This window comes from Camelus bactrianus, chromosome 1 (assembly GCF_048773025.1).
Source record: "Camelus bactrianus isolate YW-2024 breed Bactrian camel chromosome 1, ASM4877302v1, whole genome shotgun sequence".
NCBI classification, from domain to species: Eukaryota; Metazoa; Chordata; class Mammalia; order Artiodactyla; family Camelidae; genus Camelus; species Camelus bactrianus.
Window position 1 is genome coordinate 66,620,728 of NC_133539.1, and position 13,439 is coordinate 66,634,166.

General features: G+C 36.6%; 1 long non-coding RNA gene across 3 annotated transcripts in view; it reads right to left on the reverse strand.

Annotated features, from left to right (window-relative positions):
• Nucleotides 1-1,754: 1,754 nt before the first annotated feature.
• LOC123618134 (uncharacterized) overlaps nt 1,755-13,439 on the reverse strand; it is a 45,365-nt gene continuing 33,680 nt past the window's right edge. For all 3 annotated transcript variants that reach the window (XR_012507644.1, XR_012507642.1, XR_012507643.1), the window contains exons 5-6: nt 12,714-12,760; nt 1,755-11,686 (exon numbers count right to left, since the gene is read on the reverse strand). This is a non-coding gene — a long non-coding RNA (uncharacterized LOC123618134). The remainder of the gene's footprint in view (nt 11,687-12,713; nt 12,761-13,439) is intronic.

Genomic DNA, 13,439 nt, shown 5'->3' on the forward strand with positions numbered 1-13,439 from the left:
TGGTCCTTCTATATGTGTTTGAACGATCACTGCCGTGTTGTTTTGTAATGTTTCCAGTTAAATATGTGTCTCCACAACCATACCATCTATTCCCTCTGCTTCACCAAATCTAGCAAGCTGCCCTGCATATAGGAAGCCCTAAGTAAACCCGTCCTAAGTAACTATCGAGTGATGCCAGTGAGGAGAGCAAAACAAGAACTATTACCTTCATTCCATAGTACGGATGAAGTCACTGAGGAGTAAGAGACAGAGAGGCCTGCCTGAGGGCCACCCAGCTAGGCACTATCAAATCTGGGACTGAAGTTCAAACTCTCTGAAACTAATCAAACAATTTTTCCCTTCAAAATATCACCTTCTAAAAAAAAAAAAATCACCTTTTAATCAAAATGGGATAATAGAACACGAAGCAGCAGTGCATGAAAAGTGTTCTGGGTTTCTAATCCCAAAGCAAACGTTTCTAAGGTTAAGATTTTACTTGCTTTAATTACATAAGAGGAAATATTATATTCTCCCTGAGCTTATACTGAGGGACAGGGTAGTAAATACTCAGTTTATAAAACTCAGAGCTTGTGGCTTCAAATAAGTTCCAGACTGGTGAAAAAATTCATAGATTAGGAATCCTTTTTTTTTTTTTTTAAGTTTAGCAAATCTGCTGTTATACATTTATGATCATATTCAATTTATACAATGTTTTATATGTACTTCAAGTGGAAATTCCTTAGGGAAGCTATGCAAAGTAGGTTAATATAGTATTTTTTTCCCACTTCTCAAATGAAAAAAAAAATACAGAGGATATGAGCAACTTAGGGGCAGAGTCTTCAGTCTTCAGACTTTCCTTGGTTCACTGAACTGAGTAATGGAACAAAGAGCTGTTTTATGGCCACACCGCCTCCTCAATCCAGAGTGCTCTGCAGATTCTTGGTTTGTGCAATGGAGCGCACTTACTCAGAAATATCTGTGGAACATCCAGAGCAGAGCTGGTGGTGTCACAGTGTGCCTTTGAAGAGCAACAGACTTCCAGCTTTCAAAAAACATCCCCTCTTTGAGGTTAAATCATCCTCATTGCTCTCTCAACTACTGCTGTCCACTCCCTGACTCCCTCATCCCACTGCAACTCTTAAATTCCCTAGCTCCGTTGTCCCAAGACCCAACCTAGGTTCCATCTTAGACTTGTTTTCCATCACACATCCATCATGACATTAAGCCTGTTGCTTCTTGGCATTTAACCTCTTGCAGCCACCCTTTCTCCCTTCATCACTGGGACTTAGTTCAAATCATAAAACTTCTATTGGGTCTCCCTGCATCCAGTCTTGTCCCATTCCAATTAGTTATATACAGTCCAGCCAGACTATTCTTCCAAAACAGAAGTTAAACTATGGCAATTTCGATGCTTTAAATCTTTTCAGTTCATTCTGGCCAAACTTGCCTCCTGCCCTCCAGCCCCTCACCCTAATTCCTTTCACCCCTTCTCAAGGATGAAGTTCAAACACCTTAATATGTCTTAAGAGGGATTCATGAGGGTGTTCTAAGGCCGATGTAAATGCAGTTTCCTCCACTGGAATATCCTTTTGCCCTATTGTCTGCTCCTTCCCTTCTTCTTGCATCCTCAGCCTGAATAACTCTCATTTGTGCATCTGAACTCAGCCCACATACCAGTTCCTTCAGAAAGCCTTCCAAGGCCTGGAAGCTGAGTTAGGGCTCATGTGCTGGGCTGGCTGACAACTGGTGTTTACTCTTTGTTAACACATATGGCATCACTTTAAAACTGCACATTTATTGTGTACTTCCTCTATTATAGCTAGCAATTTGAGCACAAAGCCTATGCCTTTGAATTATTTGTGTAACTCTGCAATGGTTGACATAATAGTTACACACATAGTAGGCCTTCAATAAGTATTAATGGAAAGAGTAAAGGATCTAATTAGTGAATAAAGGATTAATGTCATGGAGAGCTCTGTAAATTCAAGTTGTATTATCAAGGAGAATTAACATATCAACACCTCCCTAGCCCTTGCCTAACACCCATCACTTCTGTAGTGTAGGGGAGTTTGATCACACTGTGTAACTTTGCAAGTGTTTATTTTTGCTGTTTTTCATTGGGAGACTATGATAGAGCTGTGATAAGCAAAGCAACTTAAAAAAAGTCTTGGCATTTGTGTGGACTTTGCCAGTGCTCAGGCTTTATGCTGGCTTTGTTTTTAGATTTTAATCAACCAGCAGAACCCCTGGCCAAAGTGTTTTGGCACTGGTTGAATAACCACATTTTTATCAAATGAAAAATGAGTCAGAGTCTATAAATTCATTTCTGGTAATGGTTTAGGAGCATGCTGCTCAAACTTTAGCAGGCATAAGAATTCTGGAGAGGCCTGGAGTTACTAGTTCTCACCTTCAAAGATAGTTGGGACATGTCTCAAGAATTTGCATTTCTTAAGCTCCCAGGTGGAGTTGATGCTCGGAATTCACAGACCATTGCCTAGCGCTGGTGAGGCAACAATCAAGTTATTTACTGAGAACTTGCAGACACAGTGGGTAGGGAAATATCCTGCCAAAAGGGTATCCAATCAATTCCACAAATATTTATTGAGTACCTACTGGGCCACTGAGTGCCAGTTTACGCATTGGGATTCAGACATAAATATCTACCCCTTGCTCTGCTTCAAGGGCTCCTGGCATAGAGACAGAAACTAACACTGGGAAGTGAGATTGCAATACATCGTATGGCTGTCGAGATTAATCGTTCAGCTGTATGAGAGTATAGACGGGTGTGTGAGATGGGCAAAAATAGGAAAGGAAATTTCAGACGAGAGCATCAAAAGCTTTGGATCTCATCTTAGGGAATTTGTGCATGCTTGTGTTTGCCAAGGGAAGACAGGATGTTTTGAAAAGGGAATGATACTGTTTCTTGCCACACTGATAACTTCTGATAGGAATATGTATGGCTGCGTGGAGGGACTGAGGATGGAAACAGAGACTAGTGAAGAGGTGGTTGCAATGGCTCCAGAAAAAGTAACGAGAGGGTAAAGCGGGGGAGTTGCAGTAAAATGTTAATAAAAGTATATATCCCCCCTCAGGCACAGCAATAGTACTCCTGGGGCTTCCTTACTTCTCAGGAATACTTTAAGGCCCCGTAAAGTCCTTATCAATCTGCTGTATTGACTCTTTTGAGAAACATCAGTTAAGATGTTGAGGTTTCTCAGTTGATGAAAGACCAATTCTCAGTTGAGAAACATCAAGTCTATTTTGTGTATTAATGCATTCTCAGCACATAATAATGTTTCTGGCACATATAGGTGGTAAGTAAATATATATTGATTAATTGTCAAACTGGAAAAGTCCCTACATATCATCTAAACTTATCCCTTCATTATTTGTTCACAAACAGTCAAACAGAGGCCAAAAAAGAGGAACTGACTAAAATCACACATCTGGTTACCAGTCAAACGAGGACTAGGACCCACATGTCTTGACTTCCAGTCCAGTGCTTTTTAACATCACACTAAGCACCAATCAGGCTTCTATTAAAATCGATACTGCGTTAGGGATAATGAGCTACTCCCATGACCTCACTGTTTTCCGTGCTTATGCCACATGCTGTGGCCTGGCAGGCAGCAACTCATTTAAGTCATCTTCTTCGACTGAGACAATAAAATGCGTTTTTCTCCAATCTATATCCCACTTCAAGTGGTTTGTTTTTCTCTATTCCATATTTCCTACAACTTACCACAACTTCATTCCACCTTTCAAATGAAGAAAGTAAAGTGGTTTAGCAAGCAGTGACTGCTGAGAGAGATTAAATCCTCAAACAAGATCTTCAGTTAAAAAATGTGTCACATGGAAAATGTACAAGTGTCTCTCGACCAAACCTTGTAAATGTCTCTGTTATAAATGTTCCTGGTCATGTCCCCAGTTAAGCCCCTCAATAAAGGCATTGTCTTGGCCTCAGAATGTACATTCTGGAGAGTACTAGAATTCCCACAGGGAAATTGGTCGGGTTCCTACCATTTACACTTCTCCATCTGTGCAATGCCTTGATGTTATCTGTGCTTCATGGTCATATAAAGCTTCATCTGTCTAAGATAAGAAAAAAAACACTGGGTTATAATTCCAAAGTCATAGATGTTGGTTGCTACTCATAGGGTATGTGGCCTCAAATCCACTTTAACTCTCTGACTTAATTTCCTCATTTGTTAAAGGAAACAGGAATATCTTCCTGATTCACGAGGAACATTTAGGGAGAAAGTGTATATGAAGGTACTTGGAAAGTTCTGATACAGTCATGTTTTTAAACATTTACTAAGAAAAATTAGTGCCCACCTGGATCAATTCTGTATGATCTTATAACCATATTGCAGGGTATGAAGGTAGAAGATCTTTGCTAGTAACATGTCCAAGGCTTTCTAGTGTCATCAGTTCATATGTTTATATTTCCTTCTGATGAAGGTGTTCAGTGCTATAAATTTCCTTTAAATATTACTTTAGTGGCAATCCTGCAAATTTTGAGGATGGCTTCATTTTCATTCAATTCAAAATCCTTCTTCATTTCCTTTTTGATTCACATAGGACGTATGTTCTTTGACATATTTAGAAGTGCGTTATTTAATTTCCAAATATAAGGGTTATCCAGATATCTTTCACTGCTTAATATCTAATTTTATTTTATTATTGACAGAGAACATACACTGAAGGCTTTGAATTCCTTTAAATTTATTGATGCTCATTTTATGACCCAGGATATAGTGTATCTTGTTAAGCTTTCTGTGTACCTTAAAAATAACAGGCATTCTGTCCTTGTTGGGTAGAGGGCTCTATACATGTCAGATCCAGTTGGTTGATAGTGTTGGTGTTGTTTTCTATATATTTACTCATTTTCTATCTGCTTTTTTTTTCTATTGATTATTGGAAGAGGAATGTTAAAATTCAACTAAATGTGAATTTGTCTATTTCTCTTTGCATTTCCACCAGTATTTTTTCTTCTTTCATTTTGAAGCTCTGTAATTAAGTACATAAATGTACAGAGATGTTGTGTTGTCTTGATTAACGGAACCCCTTATCATTATAAAATGGCCTTTATTCTCCCTGATAATATTCTTTGTTCCGAAAAACTTACTTTGCCTGATATTAATATAGCCATTAAAACTTTCTTCAGATTTAGTATTAGCTTATTATATCTTTTCTTATCATCTTAGTTTTAAACTGTGGTTTTTTTTTTCATTTAAAGTGGGTTTCTTTTAAGCAGCATATAGTTGGCACTTGCTTTTTATCCAGTTTGATGGTCTCTAACTTTTAATTGGCTGTTGAGACTATTTACATTTAATGTGATTATTGAGGCATTTAGGTTTAAATTTCCCATCTTGCATTTTTGTTCCCTCTTTGTCTCATCTGTTCTTTGTTCCCTTCCCCTCTTTTCTGCCTTCTTTTGGTATTTATTATGATTCCATATTATCTCCTTTATTGGCTTGTTAGCTACAATTTTTTGTATTTTTATTCCAGAAGCTTCTTTATCTTATTACAATTTATACTCTCTAGTGATATTATACCACTTTATATATAATAATTCTATAAGAACATACCCCCATTTCTCTTCTGCTGACCTTTATGTTATTGCTGTCATAAACATTACTTACACATTTGTTATAAACACCAATTACATCGGTACTGTGTTGGTTTAAATAGCTAATTATCTTTTACATAGATTTAAGAGATAATTTTATGAAGTCATACATATTTAATTCATATAATTATCATTTCTAGGCTTCTTAATTCCTTTATTTCCATATGCTATTATTTTTTTCTTTCTTCCTAAATGACTTTCTTTAACATTCTTTCTTTGTGCTGGTCTCCTGGTGATTTTTTTTTTTAAGGCTTTTGTGTATTTCCAAAAAAGCCTTTATTTTGCCTTCATTTTGAATTATATTTTCACTAAACATAGAATTTTAGGTTGACAATTTTTTTTCTAAATACTTTCAAAAAGCGCCATCACTGTCTTCTTTGCATTGTTCCCCACAAGAAATTTTCTGTTACCCATCTTTGCTCCTCTGTACATACTTCCTCTGGGTTTTAAAAAAGTTTTCTTTTTTATGATCGGTTTTGAGCAATTTAATTATTATGTCCCTTGTGTTAGTTCTTTTCATCATTTTTATGTTTGAAGTTTACTGGGCTTACAGAATCTCTAAGTTTATAGTTTTCATCAAATTTGAAAAAGGTTGGTTATTTTTTCTGCAAATATTTTCTTTTTTCCATCTGTACTTTCCTTCAGGGACTTGAGTTACTTGCAAGTAACTTGGCATTCTAGAACTCACTGATGCTAAGTATTTTTTTTTTTCAATCTTTTTGTTTTTTGCATTTCATTTTGATAGTTTCTCCATTCTTATGCCTTCAACTCACTAATCTTTCCTTCTATTGTTTCTAATCTGTCATTAATCCAGAGAATGCATTTTTTTTTATCTCAGATATTTTAATTCTCATTTGTAGAAATTCGATTTGGATTTTTAAAAAAATATCTTCAATGTCTCTACCTAATATAACCAACATTTCTTCTAGTTTTTGAACATATAAATAGGATTATAACTATTTTAATGTCCTTGCTGATAATTCTTACACCTGTGACAGTTCTGGGTTGGTTATGACTGATGGATTTTTCTCTTTATTGTCTATCATATTTTTTGTTTTTTGCATGCCAGGCAATTTTGGCTAGATGCCAGGCATTGTGAAGTTTACATTGCTGAGTGCCTGTTACGAGTTGAATCATGCTCCTCAAAAAAGAAGTGTTAAAGTCTAATCCCATTACGGCAGAATGTGACCTTTTTTTGGAAAGAAAAAAGAGTCTTTACAGAGGTAATCAAGTTAAGGTGAAGTCAGTAGGATGGGCCTTAATGCAATGTGACTAGTGTCCCTATAAAAAGAAGAAATTTGGACACAGAAACAGATGTGCACAGAGGGAAGACAATGTGAAGACACACAGGGAGAACAGTAAATGAAGACAGAGGACTGGAAAGATGCATCTACGAAACAAGGAACACCTGAGGCCACCAGAGGTGAAGAAAGAAGCTTGAAATCATTCCTTCTCTAGTATCTTCAGAGGGAGCATGATTCTGATGATACCTTGATTTCAGACGTCTGGCCTCCAGAACAGGGAGACAATAAATTCCTGTTGTTTTAATTTGCATTTCTCTGATAATTAGTGATATTGAGCACCTTTTCATGTGCCTATTGGCTATTTGTATGTCTTCATTGGAGAATTGCTTGTTTAGGTCTTCTGCCCATTTTTGGATTGGGCTGTTTTGGTTTTTTTTATTAAGTTGTATTAGCTGTTTATATATTCTGGAAATTAAACCTTTGTCACTCTCATCTTTTGCAAATATTTTCTCCCATTCTGTAGGTTGTCTTTTTGTTTTGCTTGTGGTTTCCTTTGCTGAACAAATATCACTAATTATCAGAAAAATGCAAGTCAAAACTACAATGAAGTATCACCTCACACCAGTCAGAATGGTCATCATTCAAAAGTCCACAAATGAGAAATGCTGTAGAGGGTGTAGATAAAAGGAAACCCTCCTACACTGCTGGTGGGAATGTAGTCTGGTGCAGCCATTATGGAAAACAGTATGGAGATTCCTCAAAAAACTAAAAATAGGCTTACCATATGATCCAGAAATCCCACTCCTGGGCATATATCTGGAGTGATCTTTAATTCAAAAAGATACATGCATGCCAATGTTCATAGCAGTGCTATTTACAATAGCCAAGACATGGAAACAACCATCAACAGAATACTGGATAAAGAAGTTGTGGTATATTTATATAATGGAATACTACTCAGCCATAAAAAAGAATAAAATAATGCCATCTGCAGCAATATGGATGGACGTGGAGATTGTCATTCTGAGTGAAGTAAGCCAGAAAGAGAAAGAAAAATATGATATATCACATATATGTGGAATCTAAAAAAAAAAAAAAAGACAAAATGAACTTATTTACAAAACATAAACAGACTCACAGACATAGAAAATAAACTTATGGTTACCAGTGGGGGAAGGGAGTGGGAAGAGATAAATTGGGAGTTTGAGATTTGCAGAAACTACTACATATAAAATAGATAAACACCAATTTTATACTGTATAGCACAGGGAACTATATTTAATGTCTTGTAGTAACCTATAATGAAAAAATATGAAAATGATTATATGTATGTATATGTATGACTGGGACACTTTGATGTACACCAGAAATTGACACAACACTGTAAACTGACTATACTTCAATTTTAAAAGATTCCTATTGTATTAAGCTACACAGTTTTTGGTACTTTGTATGGCAGCTAGGGAATGAATACACTACTGAATATTTTTGTATTCTTATAAAGATTTTTTATCTTTTCTCTGGCATGATGTTAAGTTACTTGGAAACCATCTGATCCTCTTAAGCCTTGCTTTTAAGCTTTTCTAAGATTGTACAGAATAGTATTTATCCTAGGGCTAATTTTATCCTACTACTAAGACAACACCCTTGTTCTGAGTTCTCTATCCAAATGCTCCATAAATTAGGAGTTTTTCTTGTCTGGTTGTGTGGGAAGAGGCATTCTTCTTGGCCATCTGTGAGCTCCAAGCACTGTTGCTGCTAATCACTTCATACCTGAGGAAGACTGCAGATTTCTGGAGTTATCTCTGTGTATGGCAGTCGGCTCTCCGGCACTCTGCCACGTGAACACTGGTGCCTGTATCTTCCCAGGCTTTCAGACTGGCCTCCTCAGTCATTGAGTCTGTGAGCTTCTCCTGTGTCTAAGCCTAGGAACTCTCTCAAGGCAGTAAGACAGGGCAACTGCAGTGCTCATTGGCTTCTCAGTGATTTCTTCTCTTTGTTACCGTATGTTCAGTGTGTGGAAAACTACTGTTTCACTTTTTTTGTCATTTTGTCCCAAATGTATGTTTATAGTTTACACATCTGATGTCTGGAAGAATTTCCTTCTCATTGTGTCCTAGATCAATGCATTCCGAAGACTGCTTTGCCTTCTGCTGCTCTGCATTTCATCTGTTGGGTGCTCCGGGATGCATTTTCCTGACAATATAACCTCTGGCCCTACATCTTCATGTCATGCTGCTGGATGGGTGGGCTCGGTGGTTGTAGGACTGCTCTGAAAAGTATTCTAGGGGGGTGTTAGCATTAGCCTACTTTTTAGAAAAGCTTTTAATTTTGAAATGGCTTTAAATCTACAAGAAAGTTTCAAAAATAAAAGCGGTAAAAGAGCAACTGTATATCCCCTTTACCAGAACTCCCCTATTGCTAATATTTTACTCTATTTTATTTTTTTCATATTTTTTCTTTTTTCCTCTGATTGCTTATGTGCTTGTTTAGTATGTGGACTCATGAACTCACAGTTATTCAACGGTTTATAATTAATTCCTGTATTTAATTATTTTGGTCATCACATTGTCCACACTCCCTGGGAGCCCCTTTAAGCTAGTTCCTATGTCCCCTATACTTTTTTGAGTACTTTTACTCTCTGGACTTACAAGTTCTTCAGCAGGATCACTCTGACATGCCCCGACACTGGTACCATCCATAACTTCCGCAGTCCCAACTCCTGTTAGTGGATATGGTATTTGAGACCAAGATCTATGTGCTAGGTGTGCTCATTGCTACTGGTCGGTAGAACTGAAATCTCTTAACTTAAGTATTTCCGTGCCATGTATATATATTCCACTGAGCTCAAAATAAATGTGTCTCCAACTCAACTTCCCTGTGGCCCCTTCAAGGCCACACTTCATGAATGGAAGTGTGACAGAAGGAAGTTGGAGTGAAAGGAGAAATTTGTAAACTTTATAACAATATAACACCACAGAGTTACAATGTAAGGGCTCCTCCTAGGCCTCAGGAAGAGTCTGCAGACATTTTCCCCTCATTAGCTCCACGGTAAATCTGCTTCAGTCTATGGAAAAGTTGATTTCATCCCTTATTATGGGGAAGGAGGACGGCAATAACAAGAAGCTCCTGCGAAACCAACAAAGCTAGGTTAATCAACTGGGATTTTGTGAAAGATTTTTATTCTACCTGTGAATTTCGCTAAGCTCTTCAGCAGCTTTTTACTGTTCACCATCCTGACTTTTCCCTGTGGGCCACTTTTCCTCCCAGTGTTTTATTGACTCTTGTGTATTCAAAATTACTAAGAGATAGATGACTTGAAATTATTTCATGCCAATCCCATTATGTCCAAGTATGCTTTTATAATGTTTCTGAGCACAGCTTTTGGGACTAAACAGGCCTCTGAACAATTGTTGAATAACCACAGCTAATTGGAAGTAAGTAGTTCAAGCCCCTGGGTGCCTGGCTAAGATGTCTGTCTCTTTGCCCTCGACAGCCTTCAAGATGATAAGTGGAACTGGAGGAGAATCCATCCTTCTTTAATGGGAAGGTATTGGCTATTAGAGTGAAGTGGTCCATGGTATAATTAAGGATGAGTCAGGTTCATTCTTGCTTCCCTGGGATTCTGTACACTTTAAAAAATTAACACATAGCTAAACATAACTGTAAGTTTCTATCATTCTATTAGGAAAGTATTGTAATCCAGGAACGTTATATACAAAGTAAATCTACTTAAATGCTGGAGCACTTTGAAATCACTTATAGATTTTTTCCCTCTGGGAAATTAAAAGTTATAAAAGTCCTATCTAGAAATCAACATTTGGATCATGAATATACTGACCAGTTGAGGTTAGAAACTGACTGAATATTTATACCATGTGTAATTTTATGAACATATACTAAAATCTCTGTAATATTATTAACTTCTTAATTGTGCTCATCTAACAATCAATAACATGTAGACTAAAATAAAACTTAAGAACTAGGAAATTTTCTAGGTAGTCTAAGAGTTTATACATTTTCAGCAGGCAGATTTATCTGTGGAGTTTTTCTTTTTTGTTTTGGGGGTTTTTAAAAAATCTTTTTCTATGAGTCCTTTATGACACTTATAAAGAATATCAAGGTCAGTTAGACAGTCTATTCCTCAGAGAGGATTTAATTCAGAAGGCAAAAATAAGAGTCATCAGTTTGAATATCACTCTGCATCCAGAAAAAAGAAATACATAAATCACATGAACTTGCTATGCTTTGAACTCCTGTGTAAAGTCAAATATTAAAATAGTTACATTCAATTTAATTATTTGACAAAGCTAACACTCTTATTTTGAAAAATAAAGATATAAAAGCTTAGCCTTTCTCATCTATGAGGGAAATGTCAAAGAACCCAACTCCTAAGTGTTTTAGAATTTATATAAAAGTGAATTTTTTAAAAAAAATCAGTTTGAACTCTGATAGTGACCTGCACAGAGCCTGAATTGCACAGGCATCTCTGAAGATTTCCTGATGTCCTCATTAAGAGTTACTAGGGTACTGTGTAGCACAGGGAAATATATACAGGATCTTGTGGTGGCTCACAGTGAAAGAGAATGCGACAGTGAATGTATGAATGTTCACGTATAACTGAACAATTGTGCTCTGCACTGGAATTTGACACAACATTGTAAAATGACTGTAACTCAATGCTAAAAAAAAAAAAAGCGTTACCAGGGTAGGCAGTGCACTATCACCAAGAGCATTGGCTTCCGCATCGAAGATCATGGGATCAGACCCCTTCTATGGTACCGATTATCTCTGTGGTCTTAAGTACTCTCCTCCAGGAGTCTCAGGGATGCTGTGTATAAAGTGAAGGAGATGAACAGTTTTAGCGCAGGACCTTTAGACTAGCACCAGTTCTCAAATTTTTTATTACTGTGCTGAGATGAGAAGAATACAGAAATTGAGAGCAAATATTTAAAACCATTGCACAGCATCCCAACAGCCACTTTATTTCTTTTATAAATCTGTTAAAACATGGGCCTCTGTTTTGCACATCTTTTTTCTATTAGCTCATTTTAATTTTCTCTTTCTAAAAATATCAATATTTGACTGATGGGTGGTGGGGTGAAACAACCAACCAAACACTTGGTCCTTTCTGCAGAAAGGCAAATCATCCCCCAAAAGCCTTTTTTGTTCTAATAAATTCTACCACTGTATTATTCTAAGAAGTTTCATTAGAAAAACAGCAATTATCTAACTCTCACTTTCCTCTAAAGTAAGCAGTTTATAAGAGCACAGGGAAACACAGCTTTTGCCAAAGTTCTTGCCATTTGCCAGCCCATTTTGATTATGAAAGGGTGCCTGGGTTAGTCATGTAGTAGCTAATTTGGGCTTGTCCAGACAAAATCAGAAAATGAATTATGAGGCTGGCTTCAGGGCAAAGCAATGAATAGAACACGTGCTATGTTTCCAGTTGTTTCAGGAGAAAACTTTCTTTAATTCTAGTTCAGGAAGCAATGCCAAATTTCCAAAGGAATCTACTTGTTAGCGTTTAATGCGCAAATAGTGGAAAGATATTCTCGACTAAGTGAGAGGCCAAGATGCTCACATGCTTTAGCATTCAACAAATCAAAAACAAATGTACAGATATTTATATGTTTATGATGCCTGCTCTGAAATCCATATAAAATAATCTTATGCCTAGAAAAAGTGTGTAGACTTCTCATTGACATAGATATTATTTAACAAAAATAATCACCAGACTGGAATTTGAAGACAAATTCTAGCTCCATTTCTGCCAATGACCCTTGATCACTTAACTCTCCGGGACATAGGGAAAACACATGTTAAATGAGGAAAGTAAACAGATAAATCTAAAATACCTCCTTTTCTGGTGATCTGTGTTCCAAAATGATGTGATTTTCTGCTTCTAAAAGAGAACATTGTATCTTCATTTTTATTAGGCATTAACAAGAGATTGACCTATAAGCCATGAGAAAACCAGAAAGTGTTTAATATGACAATAAAAAATAGTCCAATCATTTTATTATCAATTCTTTCTAAACTTTGAAGCCTAAAATAAAAATATCTATAATTGGCCCATTTTTGTGAGTGATGATGATGTTAGTGACCATTGCTCACAGATTGCATGCTCTTTCTCATAGTAGAACTGGGTTCAGGCTGATCCATTTATGTGTCCTTACCTCTTTCTTTTTTTCCTTTTTGTCATCAACATTTTGGACTGACTCCAATGTGGGGTGAAACTGGAGCAAAACCACTTACGCTTCTAAAAAAGGATTTGCTCCGAACTTAGACCTGTTAAGCAAGGTACTTAATACCACTGCACAGGGGCTCTGGATTTGGTCTAGGAGGTGCTGGAGTGTGTTTTTTCCTACCATTCTGATTAGTACTATTACTCTCTGGATGATGATATTCTCTTTAGAAAATTCTGAAGTGGACCTATATCACCATCCTCAAATGTCCAAATTACAAAAGCAATAATGATAACATACGTTTTATATATGATTGTCCTTTTAAATGGTTGATTATATTTTATATTAGAAAGAACTAAGAGGTCTTTTTAATACATTTTCAAATTGGTCAATGTC